This window comes from Canis lupus, chromosome 8, assembly GCF_011100685.1.
Source record: "Canis lupus familiaris isolate Mischka breed German Shepherd chromosome 8, alternate assembly UU_Cfam_GSD_1.0, whole genome shotgun sequence".
Lineage (NCBI taxonomy): Eukaryota > Metazoa > Chordata > Mammalia > Carnivora > Canidae > Canis > Canis lupus.
The window spans coordinates 13250177-13264706 of NC_049229.1; the positions used below are offsets into that span (position 1 = coordinate 13250177).

A 14530-nucleotide genomic window follows, 5' to 3' on the forward strand; every position below is an offset into this window, starting at 1 on the left:
GATGGAAAAGGTCTTATTTGTAAATAAGACTAAAAACACAAACCATAAAACAAAAGCTCAATAAATTTGACAGCATCAAAATTAAGAACTTCTGTTTACAAAAGTATTCCATAAAAAAGGAGAAAAGACATCACAAGATTGGAGAAAATATTGTTAATTCATATAAGCCACAAAGGACTCACAACCAGAATATATAAATAACTCATATGAATCAATTTTTTAAAAGGTAAACAACTCAGAAAAGAGCTTTGAACAGGTACCTTCACAAGAGAAAACCTGGATGACCAATAAATATATGAAAGGATGCCCAGTTTCGTTAGTGATCAAGGAAATACACATTAAACCACAGCCACAAGATTGACAAAAATGTAAAAGAGTTTAAACATTTCAAATGGGGATCCCTGCCTGGGTGGCTCAGTGGTTTAGTGCCTGCCTCTCCCTCTGCCTGGGTTTCTGCCCCTCTCTCTCTCTTTCTATGTCTATCATGAATAAATAAATAAAATTTAAAAAAATAAAAATAAACATTTCAAATACCATGCATTGGTCCTCACCAATGATGAGGAGCAAAAGGATGCCTTGCCCACTGCCACTGAGGAGATTGGAGCAGTCACTTTGGAAAACAGTTTGACATTATCCAGCATGGAAAGGGGGTGAAGTCAAACACGACAACGTCATTTTGTATAGGGACAGAATTGCTTTTGTTGGGAAGAGTTAATGCAGAAGGTCAGCAAAACATAGATAGTTCACGGTTAGTTCAGTCTCCCAGAAAGTGTGAAGGGCCAGGGCGCTGCTAGGTGAGCCAGAGAGCTCTGCTCCAGAGGCAGGACCCCAGGAGAATGGCCTTGCTAATGGGTAGAATGGCGGGTATGGATGGGATTTGATTCGTGTCAAGTAATCCGAATTTTGGATGCCAGCTATCCAGAGAATTGTCTGGCAATACCGCGGCTAACATCCCATAACCTTGTGAGAAATTGAGTGGGAGCACAGCTCCTTCTGAGTTAAGGGGGAGCTCCTCATTCCAGCCTTCCTGGTGCTGAGCAACCTGAACCTCCAGGGGCATTTATCAGATAATCACACTTGTCTCTTCTCAACTAGTAAAGCTGACCATGTGTCCTACATGCCAAGAATCTCACTCTCTTCTACACGTATAATATTGTACATGCACAATAATATTAATAGTTGCATTGCTTATAAAAGCAAAAACTGGAAACGACCCAAATATCTATTAGTAGTAGCCTGGATGAATAAACAGCAACATACTCAAATACTGGAATACTACAGAACAGAGAAAATAAATGAAATTTGGTTATATGCACCAATATATTAAAATCTCAATAAAAATATTTTCTATAGATGTATTTATTTATTTGAGAGACAGAGAGTGAGAGAGAGCATGCACAAGCTGGGGCAGGGGTAGAGGGTGAAAAAGAGGGAAGGCTGACTCCTCACTGAGTGGAGGGCCCCGAAGCTGGGCTCAATCTCATGACCCTGAGATCATGACCAGAACCGAAACCAAGAGTTGCACACTTAACTGACTGAACTGCCCTCAATGACATAATATTTAGAGTAAGAGGCCAATCACAGAATTCAAAAAAGCAAAACAAAATATACATTATTTAGGGATATACTTTTAAATGGTAAAATTGCTCTAGAAGAGCCCTAATGGGTGCTTCCGAAACCCTGTCAGTGCTGTGTATCTTAACCTGAGCAGCAGATAAACCTGTTGCCTTCATTGTTACTATTCTTTCAACAGTACATACACATTTTTTACACTCTTCTATTAAGATATTTAATTTAAAAAATAAGGAGAGAGAAGAAATTACAAGTATATGAATAACAAAGATAAACCTTCGAGCCAGACTTCAATTATTATCCTTGAGATTTCCAAGAATATTATTGCTAAATCAAAAAGCAGAAACACTCTTGGAGGGTCAGCATGTAGACACACTTCAGCAGAACCCATTATTTTACATTTTCTTTTATCCTGTGTACATTTATGTAGTGGCCTTCACTCTTCTGGATCAAGGTAAAGCCTAAATGAACCAATAAGAAGGTGAGGAGGTGGGACTAGATGTGGGAACAGAGCCCCATTGCCTGTGTGGTGCTATTCCCCAGCAGAAACATAGCTTCAAGTCCCATGCAAGAGAAATTGCAAATGTGGTGGGGTATCTCCCCAGGCTCGCAGCTCTTGAGCCCTTATAAACCAACACATGCACATGCACACACACACACACACACACACACACACACACACAAACAGGAATTCTTCTCACTGTCAGCCTGTGAATACCCTCCTGGGTTTTCCTGACTGTCCATAGCTGGAGGCCTGCTGGGGCCACCTACTATCAGCTTTCCCATCCACCTGGAACTTATGGCAGCCTTGTCCCATGTGTACATGAGATTCATTATTTGGGGGATCCCTGGGTGGCGCAGTGGTTTGGCGCCTGCCTTTGGCCCAGGGCGCGATCCTGGAGACCCGGGATCGAATCCCACGTCGGGCTCCCGGTGCATGGAGCCTGCTTCTCCCTCTGCCTGTGTCTCTGCCTCTCTCTCTCTCTCTGTGTGACTATCATATAAATAAATATACAAAAAATAAAAAAAAAAAAAGAGATTCATTATTTGGCTCATCTTGACGGAAATGTGGTGACTTCACAACTGCTGATAACTATCAGCAAATAGTCTGACATAAACATTCTAAGAGACACTCTTTTTTTCCAGAGGCTTTGCAGGGTATGGAAACAAATACTGTTGACTGGGCCTGGGGAGAAAAGAAATCTTTGCAACCCTTGTGTCTTCCACCTAGTGTGGGCCTAGGGACTGCTCTGCAGACACCCCCAACTGCACCGTCCACTCATGGCCAGCAGAGCCCTTCCCCAGCAGGGGGAAGTACTCGTCTCAAGGCTTGTCTTCCCCTTTCCCCATTTCACTATCTCTGAGGTATCTTTTATCCTCAGCACCAGCATGGTGACTAGCCTCTACCGCTGGCAGAAACCACCCTGGAAAACTAGTGGCACCCTACTGTCTTTACCCAAAAGAAAACAGGGGTTCAGATTGTCAGAGAAACATGTCAAAAGCCACAGAGCGGGCGGTAAGAGGCAGGATCATTAGTCTTCTGAATCCCATTCCTATTTGCTGCTGAGGCATGAAGGTTGCAGTAACAGCTATATTGTATACCAGTTCTTGGAGGCTCAGGCCTGCATCTCTGCCCTGGCAGAAACAAAATGAACTAATTAAATGCTTGCCACTGGCTTATTTTGGAAACCTCATGGAGTGTGTGAGAGTCTGAATGAATTTCAGGCCACTATTGATTGCTTCAAATGTGGAGGAAATCATCCAAGCATGGGAAGAAGGTGAGGAAGCTAAACCCGTGGCTGAGGGTTATTAATATTGTAATACTTTTGCTTATTGGCGCAGAAAAGCAACTCTTGGCTATAAGGGACTAAAGCTTTAAGGCTGTAATGGAGGAGAGTAAATAGAATCCTTCAAGGTTGAAGAAGAGTCCAACCAAATACTCCACCTAATTGCTTTGGAATAACCAAGATCACCCTGCTTACTGTGCGAGAAAGAAAATCAATAGATTGTATTTAGAGGAAACTAAAAGCACAATTGGGTCATTCTCTGTGTGGCTAGTAGAGAGTGGTACCCTGGCATAGATCCCCAGAGGGACAGCAATTAAGTGAAAACCAGTTCATGCTGCCTAAAATAATCTAACAACTTTTAAATATAAAATAGTTGGTTGCAAAACTTAAAGGCTTCCAGTGGATCTATAGAACTACCCATTGTTGAGAGGCTTTTATAATGCACGTGAACCTTTGCTCACCCTCCTTCCAGCACGTACTCCATAAAGGTGTGATTTAATCCAGTGGTAAAATTGATAAGGTTTTTAGGTCACAGCATTAGTCTCAGTCACAGAGATTTCATGGAACCTAATTAAATCTCTCCTATTTCTCACGAAGAAAAATTTCTTAGGCTTTCAATCCAAAGCTTTACCTGCCCAACTTTTGAACTTTCTTTTCCAAAATTACCTGACATTGCCCGTCACATGGTAAAATCACTTCAGAGAACACAGGATGCTTTACAGAAAGATGTGGCTTCCTCCAATTGTTGGCACAGTTCTGATCCAGACCAAACAAACTTAGAACCCCCTGGCCTCGAGCTGTGACCATTCAACCCATCACCTCTCAGGATGTACCTGTTAGTAGTGACATTTGGGAAGTCACTAACATTTGTGAGAGCCTCTAGCTGAGATTTGGGTGGACATTTAAACAAGCCATGTTATTTGTTTCAAAGGAAGTTATGGATCAAACGATTTTCAATACTGTGTCAAACTAAGCAATTCTAAAAACACTTCAAAATTAAGTAAAGTACAGCTCTTTCATTAAAGATTCTATCCATTCATTCATGAGAGACACACACACAGAGAGGCAGAGACATAGGCAAAGGGAGAAGCAGGCTCCCCATGGGAAGCCCAATGTGGGACTGGATTCCAGGACTCCGAGATTGCGACCTGAGCCAAAGGCAGATGCTCAACCCTTGAGCCACATAGGAGCCCCAACAGCTCTTTTATAATAAGGATTTTTAAGGTCATTATTAATTCATTCTGTGTTAGCTGAAAAAAAAAAAAAAGTGCAATTTTAGCAAAAGATCATGTAATTGGACTTGTGGCTTACCCTAAAGTCTGCCGGACTGTGGCTCGTCATTTCCCTTGGCCCTTGCATCCAATCAGTCGTCAGTCTCCAAAGCCCCTGCTCCAAAACCTGTTGGATCCCCTCCCTCCTCATATTCCTCTGGCCTCTGGCACCACCTCCTTGGGGCTCCATCTGGATCCCAGGCTCCACCTCCCGCCTCTGTATGCCTCCACACCACGCTGCTGACTTCTGCCCTTTATATCCTCCCTAGCTCTCCTTTGCTTAGAGAAGCAGTCCAAACCCTTCAGCAGCATTGTGACCCCTCACAAGACCAAGACCCCTCACTGCCACAGCCTCACGTTTCTCTGCTGTCCAGCACCCCGGACATCGAGGACAAGCTAGAGCCCCCTTTCCTCACACAGGCCTGGCACTTCATGTCTCTGACCTTTTTTACATGACACTTTGCCTGAAGTAATTTTCCCATGCTCCTTTCCCAGGAAAAATTCTACTTAACCAATACACTGCTCTTCACTACTTTGTTTTTCGGGGTTTTTTTAAAAGATTTTTTTTTTTTTTTTTTTTTTTTTTTTTTTAGAAAGAGCACGTGCATGCCATGGGAGGGGCAGAGAGAGAAACAGACTCCCAGCTGAGCAGGGAGCCCCATGCAGGGCTTGATCCCAGGACCCCAGGATCAGGACCTGAGCTGCAGGCAGACTCTCAACTGATTGAGCCACCCAGATGCTCCTGCTCCTCACTACTTCTTGAAGCACCACCCATCCTCCCCTCTCTTCCATAATTCCATTGCTTTCTGGAACATGTTTATCATCCTGGGTACACGGTCAGCTCCTTGTGGGCAGGGCCCTTGCTAGGCTTATCTCTGTGTGTCCTCTGTGCTTCTCTCAGTGCTCAGCACATGGAAGCTACGGTGCATCTTTACTGAAAGAATATATTCTATTGGATTTCCAGAGAAGTGATATTGTCCCAAAGACCTGAGATTTGAGTCTCAGCTCTATTGTATACTTTGCAAGAGATGACAGCTCAGTGAGGTGCAATGCAACATCCACACCCATTTATTTTACAAAAACATTTATTTTATCACCAGGTTTGATGTGTAATGCTGGCACTGCTGTGTTGACATTATGTCTTTTTGTTGTCACATATTTTACCAGGGAGATGCTTCTTTGCATCTCTATCAGAGAAAAACACTCTCGAAAATGTCTTCTCTAAACTTAAAGATTAAAGCTCCTTCCATCTCAGGAACTATAAAGCTACCTGTACATCTCGTTTGGCTTTAATGTCGTCGTAAAAAGTAGCACCGCTCACCCTACAGATGCGTCCACTCAATAGAGTTATGAGGTGGGAACGGTACGGACATGTTGGTTTGCCCAATGACTTGTACAAACTAGGCACTCAGGAAGTGATTGTTGAATTATCATTGTCGGTCTACTTTTTAAAAGAATATTCTGGGAGCAAAACCAATGCCTGGCTTGGAGCAGTAGTAGCCTCACCTCGGCTGCTGAGGGTTTCTCTGGCCAGTGTTGCTCCCACCAGTCTACAGCATGGGAAATATCTTCACGAACCTCTTCAAGGGCCTTTTTGGCAAAAAAAGAAATGGGCATTGTCTTGGTGGGCCTGGATGTTGCAGGGAAGACCACTATCCTGTACAAAGTAAAGCTGGGTGAGATCGTGACCACCATTCCCACCATAGGCTTCAACGTGGAGACCGTGGAGCACAAGAACATCAGCTTCACCGTGTGGGACATTGGCGGCCAGGACAAGATTTGGCCTCTGTGGCACCACTACTTCCAGAATACACAAGGCCTCATCTTTGTGGTTGACAGCAGCAACCAAGAGCGTGTGAACGAGGCGGGTGAGGAGCCCATGAGGGTGCTGGTGGAGGATGAGCTCAGGGATGCCGTCCTGCTGGTGGTGTTGGCCACCAAGCAGGGCCTCCCGAATGCCACGAACGTGGCTGAGATCATGGAGGCGCTGGGGCTGCACTTCCTGGGCCACAGGAACTGGCATATTCAGGCCACCTGTGCCACCAGCGGGGATGGGCTCCGTCCAACCAGCTCGGGAGCCAGAAGTGAGCGCCCCTTCCCCTCGCTCCCTCCTTCCACCCTGCTTTACCCTCCTGTGGTGCGAGTGCCAGAAGCTGGCCCCATGGCCTGCGCAGTGTGCTTCACCGCGCTGTCAAGGTGCAGCCGCAGCCCGCAGCCGGGTTTTTATTTAATGTAAATAGTTTGTGTTCCCAACGAGGCAGTTCCCGGTTGCGGTTCAATACTGAGAAGGGATTTAGGCACGCGGGGCCTCCTCTGGGCGTTCGGTCTATGTTGAGATCCGTTTTGGTGGTTGGTTTTTAACCCAAACTCAGTGCATTTTTTTAAACATTTTTTTTATTTTTTATTTATTTATGATAGTCACAGAGAGAGAGAGAGAGAGAGAGAGAGAGAGAGGCAGAGACACAGGCAGAGGGAGAAGCAGGCTCCATGCACCGGGAGCCCGACATGGGATTCGATCCCGGGTCTCCAGGATCGCGCCCTGGGCCAAAGGCAGGCGCCAAACCGCTGCGCCACCCAGGGGTCCGTCAGCGCATTTTTAAAGTGGTCACAAACACAAGCAAAGGAGAACACCGGAACACAAGAAGGGAGAGACGTGCCCAGTGCAGGCTCTGCGGGGGCGGCCAGGGTCCAGCCCACCAGCGGGCCCTTTCCCGTGGGGAACGTGAGACGCGCCAGAACCGGCCGCGGTCCGTTCTGCGTGGTCAGGACAGGGTCCCTGTGACCGCTCTGTCTCGGGGCCCCCCGCATCCCCTAGCGTTTGGGCTTGTGCCTGTGCCCTCACGGCCGCCCTGGAGACGGGCTGGGGCTGCGCCGCCGCCCCCGGACCCCGCGGAGGGAGCCCGGCCTCCCCGGGGGCGCACAGGCCCGTCTGCCCGCGCCTCGCCTCGCCCCGAGCCCAGGGCGCCCCTGTCCACGTGCGCTTTCACTCCCTCGGCCTGCAAGGGTCAGATCTGCCATCGAAACGACGACCTCCACTGTTCTCTTTTGTATTTTGGTAAACACTGAAGAGGCTGGAGCTGTTCCACTTTGCCTCGGTTCTGAAGTCCTCAGAACCGGTTTATTTGGTGTCGGGGAACCTCTTACTGCTTTCAATACACGATTAGTGATCAACTGTTTTGTATACTTTGTATGATACTTTTCAGTTTCCATTTCGACAAACAAGCACTGTAATTATAGCTACTAGAATAAAATCTCTTTAACTATTAAAAAAATTATAAATAAATAAATAAATAAATAAATAAATAAATAAATAAATAAATAAAAGAATATTCAGGAAATACTTCTCCTCAGTGTTAGCAACTTCCCTCTTTGCTTTTGGGTCTGGTTGATCATTTCGTTATACACTCCACTTTCAACTCCAAGACAGACATAGTAACCCTCACTAGCACACGGCTTTTATTACGGTTTGTTTCAAATTTTGCTTTTTAAAAATTTCTATATTATTAATTTTTATGTACACTCACATGGTACCAAAAATTTGAAAAGAAATATACATGTATTAAATATAATAAATAACATGGCACAAAATTCTAAAGGGAACAATATTAAAGGGGAAAATTCTTCCCCTTCCCTTTGTCTTTCAGCTCCTCTCTCCTTCCTTGATGGCAATAAACATTGCTGGGTATCCATCCTTCCAGAGGTAGTCGGTGCATATAAAACCAATTCATTTTTTTCCCTTTTCCACATTTGATAACATAGTATACACACTGTTCTACACTTGCTCTTTTCATTTAAGTGAAGGTTGTTTTGCATCTGTCCATAAGAGCATTCTCATTCTTCTTAAGAGCTATTGTCTTCCACTGTGGCTCTAAATCATCCAACCAAGTATAATGAGTGGAGTGCCCAGGCCCTGAGACATTCAGGTCACCTCCTGGTGGCTGCATAAGACATATACCATGGGTGAACCACAAGACTCTTAATCTCAGCTCAGGTCTTGATCTCAGTGTTTTGAGTTCAAGTCTTGCGTTGGGCTTGATGCTGGGCATGGAGACAACTTAAAAAACAAAGGGAAGGGAAGGGAAGGGAAGGGAAAGGAAGGGAAGGGTTGCCCCTTATGTATCTGACACATACATGGACTGAAACCATTTTGTACTACATCTAGCTAAGCCAATTGGCGCAAAAGACTTTATGAAAGTAGAAAAGTATGGTTATGATCACCACACCATCAATAGGGCTATATATTCTGAATCTAGCCCTTGGGTGATGGCTCAAGATAAACGTATGATTTCCTTAGGATCTGCTCAGCAAGTTTCTTCTTAGCTTAGTAGTAGTAGATCCAATGAAATTAATAAGGGTGAGATATACTTATTCAGCCTTATCATCTTTGTACCATTTAGACTTTATATTATACGTAATGAGTTAACTACAAGTTCATCTCCACCATAACTCTTGTATGATTTATGATTAGAATAAAAATGAATACAACTGTGGAAGATATATTTAAGGTGATTTCTCTCTTTTTTTTTTCTTTTCTTTCTCTTTATCTGCATCATACAATCCATTAACCATCAACCACATTTGGAGTGATTTCTTGAAATGTGGCTAGTGCCAACTGAGATACACCAGAAGTATAAAATAGACTTCTTATAAATATATATAGTCTCTCATTAATAACTTTATATTGATCATGTGTTGAAATTATATTTTGATTGTATCAGGTTAAATAAAATATTATTAAAATTATTTTCACCTGTTTCTCTTTCAGTGTGGCTACTAGAAAATTTTAAATTGCATGTGTGGCTCACGTTGTATTTCTACCAAACAGTCTTGGTCTATAGCATGCATTTACTTCCTACTTAATATGAAGGCAGACTAGAATGATAAAAGTACATTCTGTTTTAGCTTCTCGAATGTAGGTTTTGCCTTTTCTTTTGCTTAATAAACTTAAGGAATTTTAAAGTTCAGAATTCATATATGATTCATCAAAATGTGACAAAGAAAAGGGAACCAAAACAATGAGTTCTGAAAATACAATTGCTATTGAGGAAGCATGGAAGGTGATGTCACACCCACCAGAAGTTTACATCAGGAAATGCTTGGAGAGACTCCTCACATCAGAAACAGGCTACTGGAGCGTGGCTACGAGGAACGGTAACTGAATCGTCAGTTCCTGAGTTTACCAGTCTGAGCCTTAGAATAATGATGCTCCTCTCCAGACATCCTCTGATATTCTTTTTATCCAGTTTCTTTTTTTCTCTTGCTGATTTCAGCTTGAAAACTCAGAGGCAGGGGATCCCTGGGTGGTGCAGCGGTTTAGCCCCTGCCTTTGGCCCAGGGCGCGATCCTAGAGACTCGGGATCAAATCCCACGTCGGGCTCCCAGTGCATGGAGCCTGCTTCTCTCTCCTCCTGTGTCTCTGCCTCTCTCTCTCTGTGTGTGAATATCATAAATAAATTAAATTTTAAAAAATTTTAAAAAAAGAAAACTCAGAGGCAGAGTGTTAATCAGAGTTAGGTTAAAAACCTCTAGGATTTCATAGTGTCAAAATTAAAAGTTGTATTTTCAGGATTTCTTTTGTAAAGAATATGAATTACCTGGCCTCTGTTATCATTATCAAAAACGAATCTTTTCCAGCTTCAGGTCATAGGAAGAACATTGTAGCAGGCACCAAGAATACAAATCTACATAGTTCCTGTCCTCAGGAGATGTACAGTCTGACAGGGACATCCAGAGCAATCCCTTTCCTTTCTCATTAAGGAAGGAATATTTTGATTATGGACTGTCTGGCCTCCTTGGACTGGCTCAGGAGCCTCATTTGCCAGCTTTCTATAACCAAATCCCTGCCGTGCTGATGCTGAAGCACCTCTGTCTGAGTTGCTGAGAGGCACCTCTATCCTAAACTCCCTACCATCTGGAACGTGGGCCCCTGTGACATTTGGTTTGCAGGTCACATATGAATCACCTTGGGTGTTCCCTGTCCACAGCAGCCAATGGCAAATAGTCTGCTCATGAGCGGAGGTGATGCAGGCCTCTCTCAGGACAGTTCAGTGGCCCTTGCCCGGGAAACTTCTCCCCACTGAGGTGCGTTTTATTTACACAATGTGGCCTATACTTTGAGTCAGACCATTTCACTCAGGGCCTCAGAACTTCAGGAAAATCCAGCTGGCCAATTTTCAAAATTTTCAAAGGTGTAGGAACAAGAGAGAAAAACTTCATTGCATTTACGTAGACAATCGAGGGACTTTTTTTTTTTTTTCTTTCTTTCTTTCTTTCTTTCTTTCTTTCTTTCTTTCTTTCTTTCTTTCTTTCTTTCTTTCTTTCTTTCTTTCTTTCTTTCTTTCTTTTCTTTTTTTCCCCCAGTGAGGGGAAGATCATTGCTGGGTGGTGTCTTTCCCTTTTCAAAGTAACATTCCAACATTTGGCATATTTTTCGGTTTCTTCTCCTCAGCTAGATGTAGTCTGTGAGCTCCTTGGCTCACATCCCTCCTTGACTTCCATTTAGTCCACGGTCCCTTGCCCGTGTTAACGGTTAACAGAGCATGTACTGTAAATTAGCATTTATAAAAATCAATTACACTGCTTCATAAGACAGAGCAGAAACTTAGATTGTCTTCACCAGATCATTTGTATTTATCTGTTAATTATAAACCTTAATTGTCTCTTTTTATCATATTAATTTGCACAAATTGTACAACTTCAGAGTTTAGCAGTTTTCAAGCCCTTGAAATACAATTATTCTCTTAACATTCTTTTCAGAAACATGGTATTCATTAATGATTAGGTTGGTAAAAATTAGCAGTTCTGATAATTGGCCTTGGCTTCTCCTTGGCTTTTTTTTCTTTCCCCACTAAAATCCCGGTTCTCACAATTATGCATGCCTGTTAGCCTCTCACTGTGCCCAGCTCTGTTTTAATTGGACTTCATGGCCCATGAGATTTCACAGGGTTTTGGCTCAAAGTAGAATATAGTTCTATCCCAGTGAACTTATTCCAAGTAGGTTTGACTCTTTTCCCCTCTCCCCAGCAGAACCTAGACTTTTGTCCCAAGGGACAGTCTATTTGCCCTAACCTTTGATATAAAAAGACTTATATATGAAGGAAGAACAAAGCTTTCCAAATTCCAGCTCCATTTGTGTAACCCTTGCCCTCCTGCACTTTGCAAGTTGGTGAGCAAACATGAGGAAGAAGAGGGTTTCTAGGCTTTCACCGACCACTCCATGTGGCAGCCACTTAGGAGGTGTCATAAGTCACATAGCATTGTATCCAAAGGCCAAAATAAACTTTCTTCTTTCAAGAGGCTGCATGAATCTGAGTTATGTGAAGTAAGTGATACAGACTGAGGGACCAGGCATCCTGAATACCCTGGCACCGAGCAGCTTCCTGCCTTGGGTACTACAGGCACATTCCAGAAGCCTTATACCCAACTTTGATGATGCACCCAACATGATCAAGTTGCATGTTCTTTCCCATAGGAGCAATGAGGAGGAAGGTACCCTGTCCCCTTCTGCCCCACATAAGGGAACAAAGATGAAGATTTTGTCCTATCCTACTTGGGAAACCCAAGTGTGAGGTGGTTACCCAAGATCATAAGAGGAGGTATCTGATACAACTAGAACTCTGAGTTCTCTGACTGGGTACCCAGAAATGCTCAGCTCACCATGATTCTGCCGCTTTAGAAGCAACAGTTCAGAAGTTAAGCCTCATCTCCTATGTCATCCAAGATGGGACCCCAGCCATATTCAAATTTGCAAGTCAAGACCTAAAGTCTCTGAGCTGTAGTTTCCCAAGGATTTGTTCATTTTACTGGTTTCCTGGAGGGGCTATGGAAAGGCTGGCTGCCCAGAAGGGATCCAGGAGGCCAACAGCCCTCCATGTACTAGAGGATGGGGTGACTGGGCCTTCAAAAGAAAAAGGCTTCTCTTTGTGTTCCAGATCCAGTAACACTCTATGGTACTCTTCATATCAGGTTTCTTTTAAGAAAAGGCGTGTTTTTCCACACACAAATCATTTGCCAAGTAGATCTGTCAACATTCTGCCTACAACCTTGTTTCCTCTTCCTGGCTTGCACCAGCTTGCGCCATAGAAATGTGGTCAGAATGCCTCTCAAAAATCTCTCCCCATCCCACAGTTTCTGTCAAATGGGGCAATTCAGCCTCTTCTGCCAGCTCCTGGCCTCGTGGACTGAATCCAGTGACAAGGTGGGAAGCTGGAATTTCCCATATTCCTAGAAAATGACAAATTTTGGCTGAAAATAAGGCATTCACTCAGCCAGCCACGTGAACTTGTGAACTCTGTGAATTTGAAGAGAGGACTACTATCATTCCCTCAAATGAGGTGACAAACAATGGCCAGAGTGGTGAGAACATATCTGCCTGGTTAGCACTTTGGGTAAAGGGTGGGAGGTAGAAGCAGAACTTTCTACAGCAAAGAGCTTCTTCCTGTGAATATCTGTCTCTGCAGGAAAGGCATCCGGGTATTATTGATCACCTCATGCTAACTATGACAGTGTCATTGCCTGCTGTTTTTCTACCCCAGGGCACAACGTGAATAAACAACAGAGTGTCAGGCATTCAGACCTACCCTTGCTGGCTGCCCATCCTGGCTTCCCCGTCACTCATTCCCCCTGATAGGTATGCCCACGGCCTCTTCTGTAGCCCGGGCACCACACTCCTTACACTGTCAGAGCACAGGGCCACAGATGACTCAGCTAGCGGTCACCTGACGATGTCAGTCTAAGTAGAAGCAGCTATTGCCAAGCTGTGTGGCTAATGCAAATCCAGCCATTGCTTGTCACTGAGCACCCAGAACAGGTGAAGAAAGAAGGGTTATCCCACCTTGTTCAAGTTCAACCACATAGTCAAGGCTAACCTAGGGGCCCGAGTTTCAAACTGATAGAGGGAACACAAGAAGAAATGTGAACTCTGCCTCAGGCCAGTCTGCTGCTAGCACCTCTGTAAGAATTAGGAAAAAGTGTCCCTTCCCTAAGACAAATTCTTTCACATGTCAAAAAAACTCTCATCATAAATGAATAAATCGGGCAGCCCAGGTTGCTCAGCGGTTTAGCGCCGCCTTCAGCCCAGGTGTGATCCTGGAGACCCAGGATCGAGTCCCATGTCGGGCTTGCTGCATGGAGCCTACTTCTCCCTCTGCCTGTGTCTCTGCCTCTCTCTCTCTCTCCGTGTCTCTCATGAATAAATAAATAAAATCTTTTAAAAAATAATAAATGAATAAATCTACCCCTTAGATCTGGCTCCCGGTGTAGTACACCACCTGTGTAACTACACACAGTATCTCTGTCAAAGAGAAAACCAGAAGTAATAATAATAGTAGCTGACGAGCTCTTTACTTCTTGTGAGTGCTGCACTAAACGCCTCAAGTAGTATCTCATCTAATCCTCCCACCAACCCGAAGTACTATTATTATCCCATTTAGATCTTGCAAATTAGGATACTGAGACTGAGCAATCTGCCAAGACCAGAAGCTATTAGGTGCCAAGGCCAAGGTATGAATGCAGATGGGCTTATCCCAGAATCTGAGCTTTGACCACTATGCTCATGGAGGGGAAACCCAGAAACCTATGTAACTTTGGTGTCCATTGAAATAAATGGTACCATCTTAGGGAAGATTTCCTTGAGAAAGAGCCTGTGATCTACTGAGGGCAGGCTCTCCAGGAGAAACCTGCAAGCTAGCAAGGGAAGCAGGAGAGAGAGAGGGAAGATGCTGAGCAAGGATGTGGTCTCAGGTAACACACAGCTTGGCCTTATCCATTAGCACAATTGTTCCACCTTGAGGCAAAGAGGCCAGCCTGCTATACCCCCTTAAATCATTCAGTCATTGGTCATGGGGGTCAAGCAGTGGGAACTTCCATGTATCTCCAAATGAGGTGACTCCCAAGAAGGCC

General features: G+C 44.2%; 1 long non-coding RNA gene and 1 pseudogene across 1 annotated transcript in view; one reads left to right on the forward strand and one right to left on the reverse strand.

Moving 5' to 3' along the window:
• Positions 1 to 14530, reverse strand: part of LOC119872835 — a 44849-nt gene that overhangs the window by 10576 nt on the left and 19743 nt on the right. The window lies entirely within an intron of this gene.
• On the forward strand, positions 6188 to 11543 carry LOC100688528 (annotated as a pseudogene).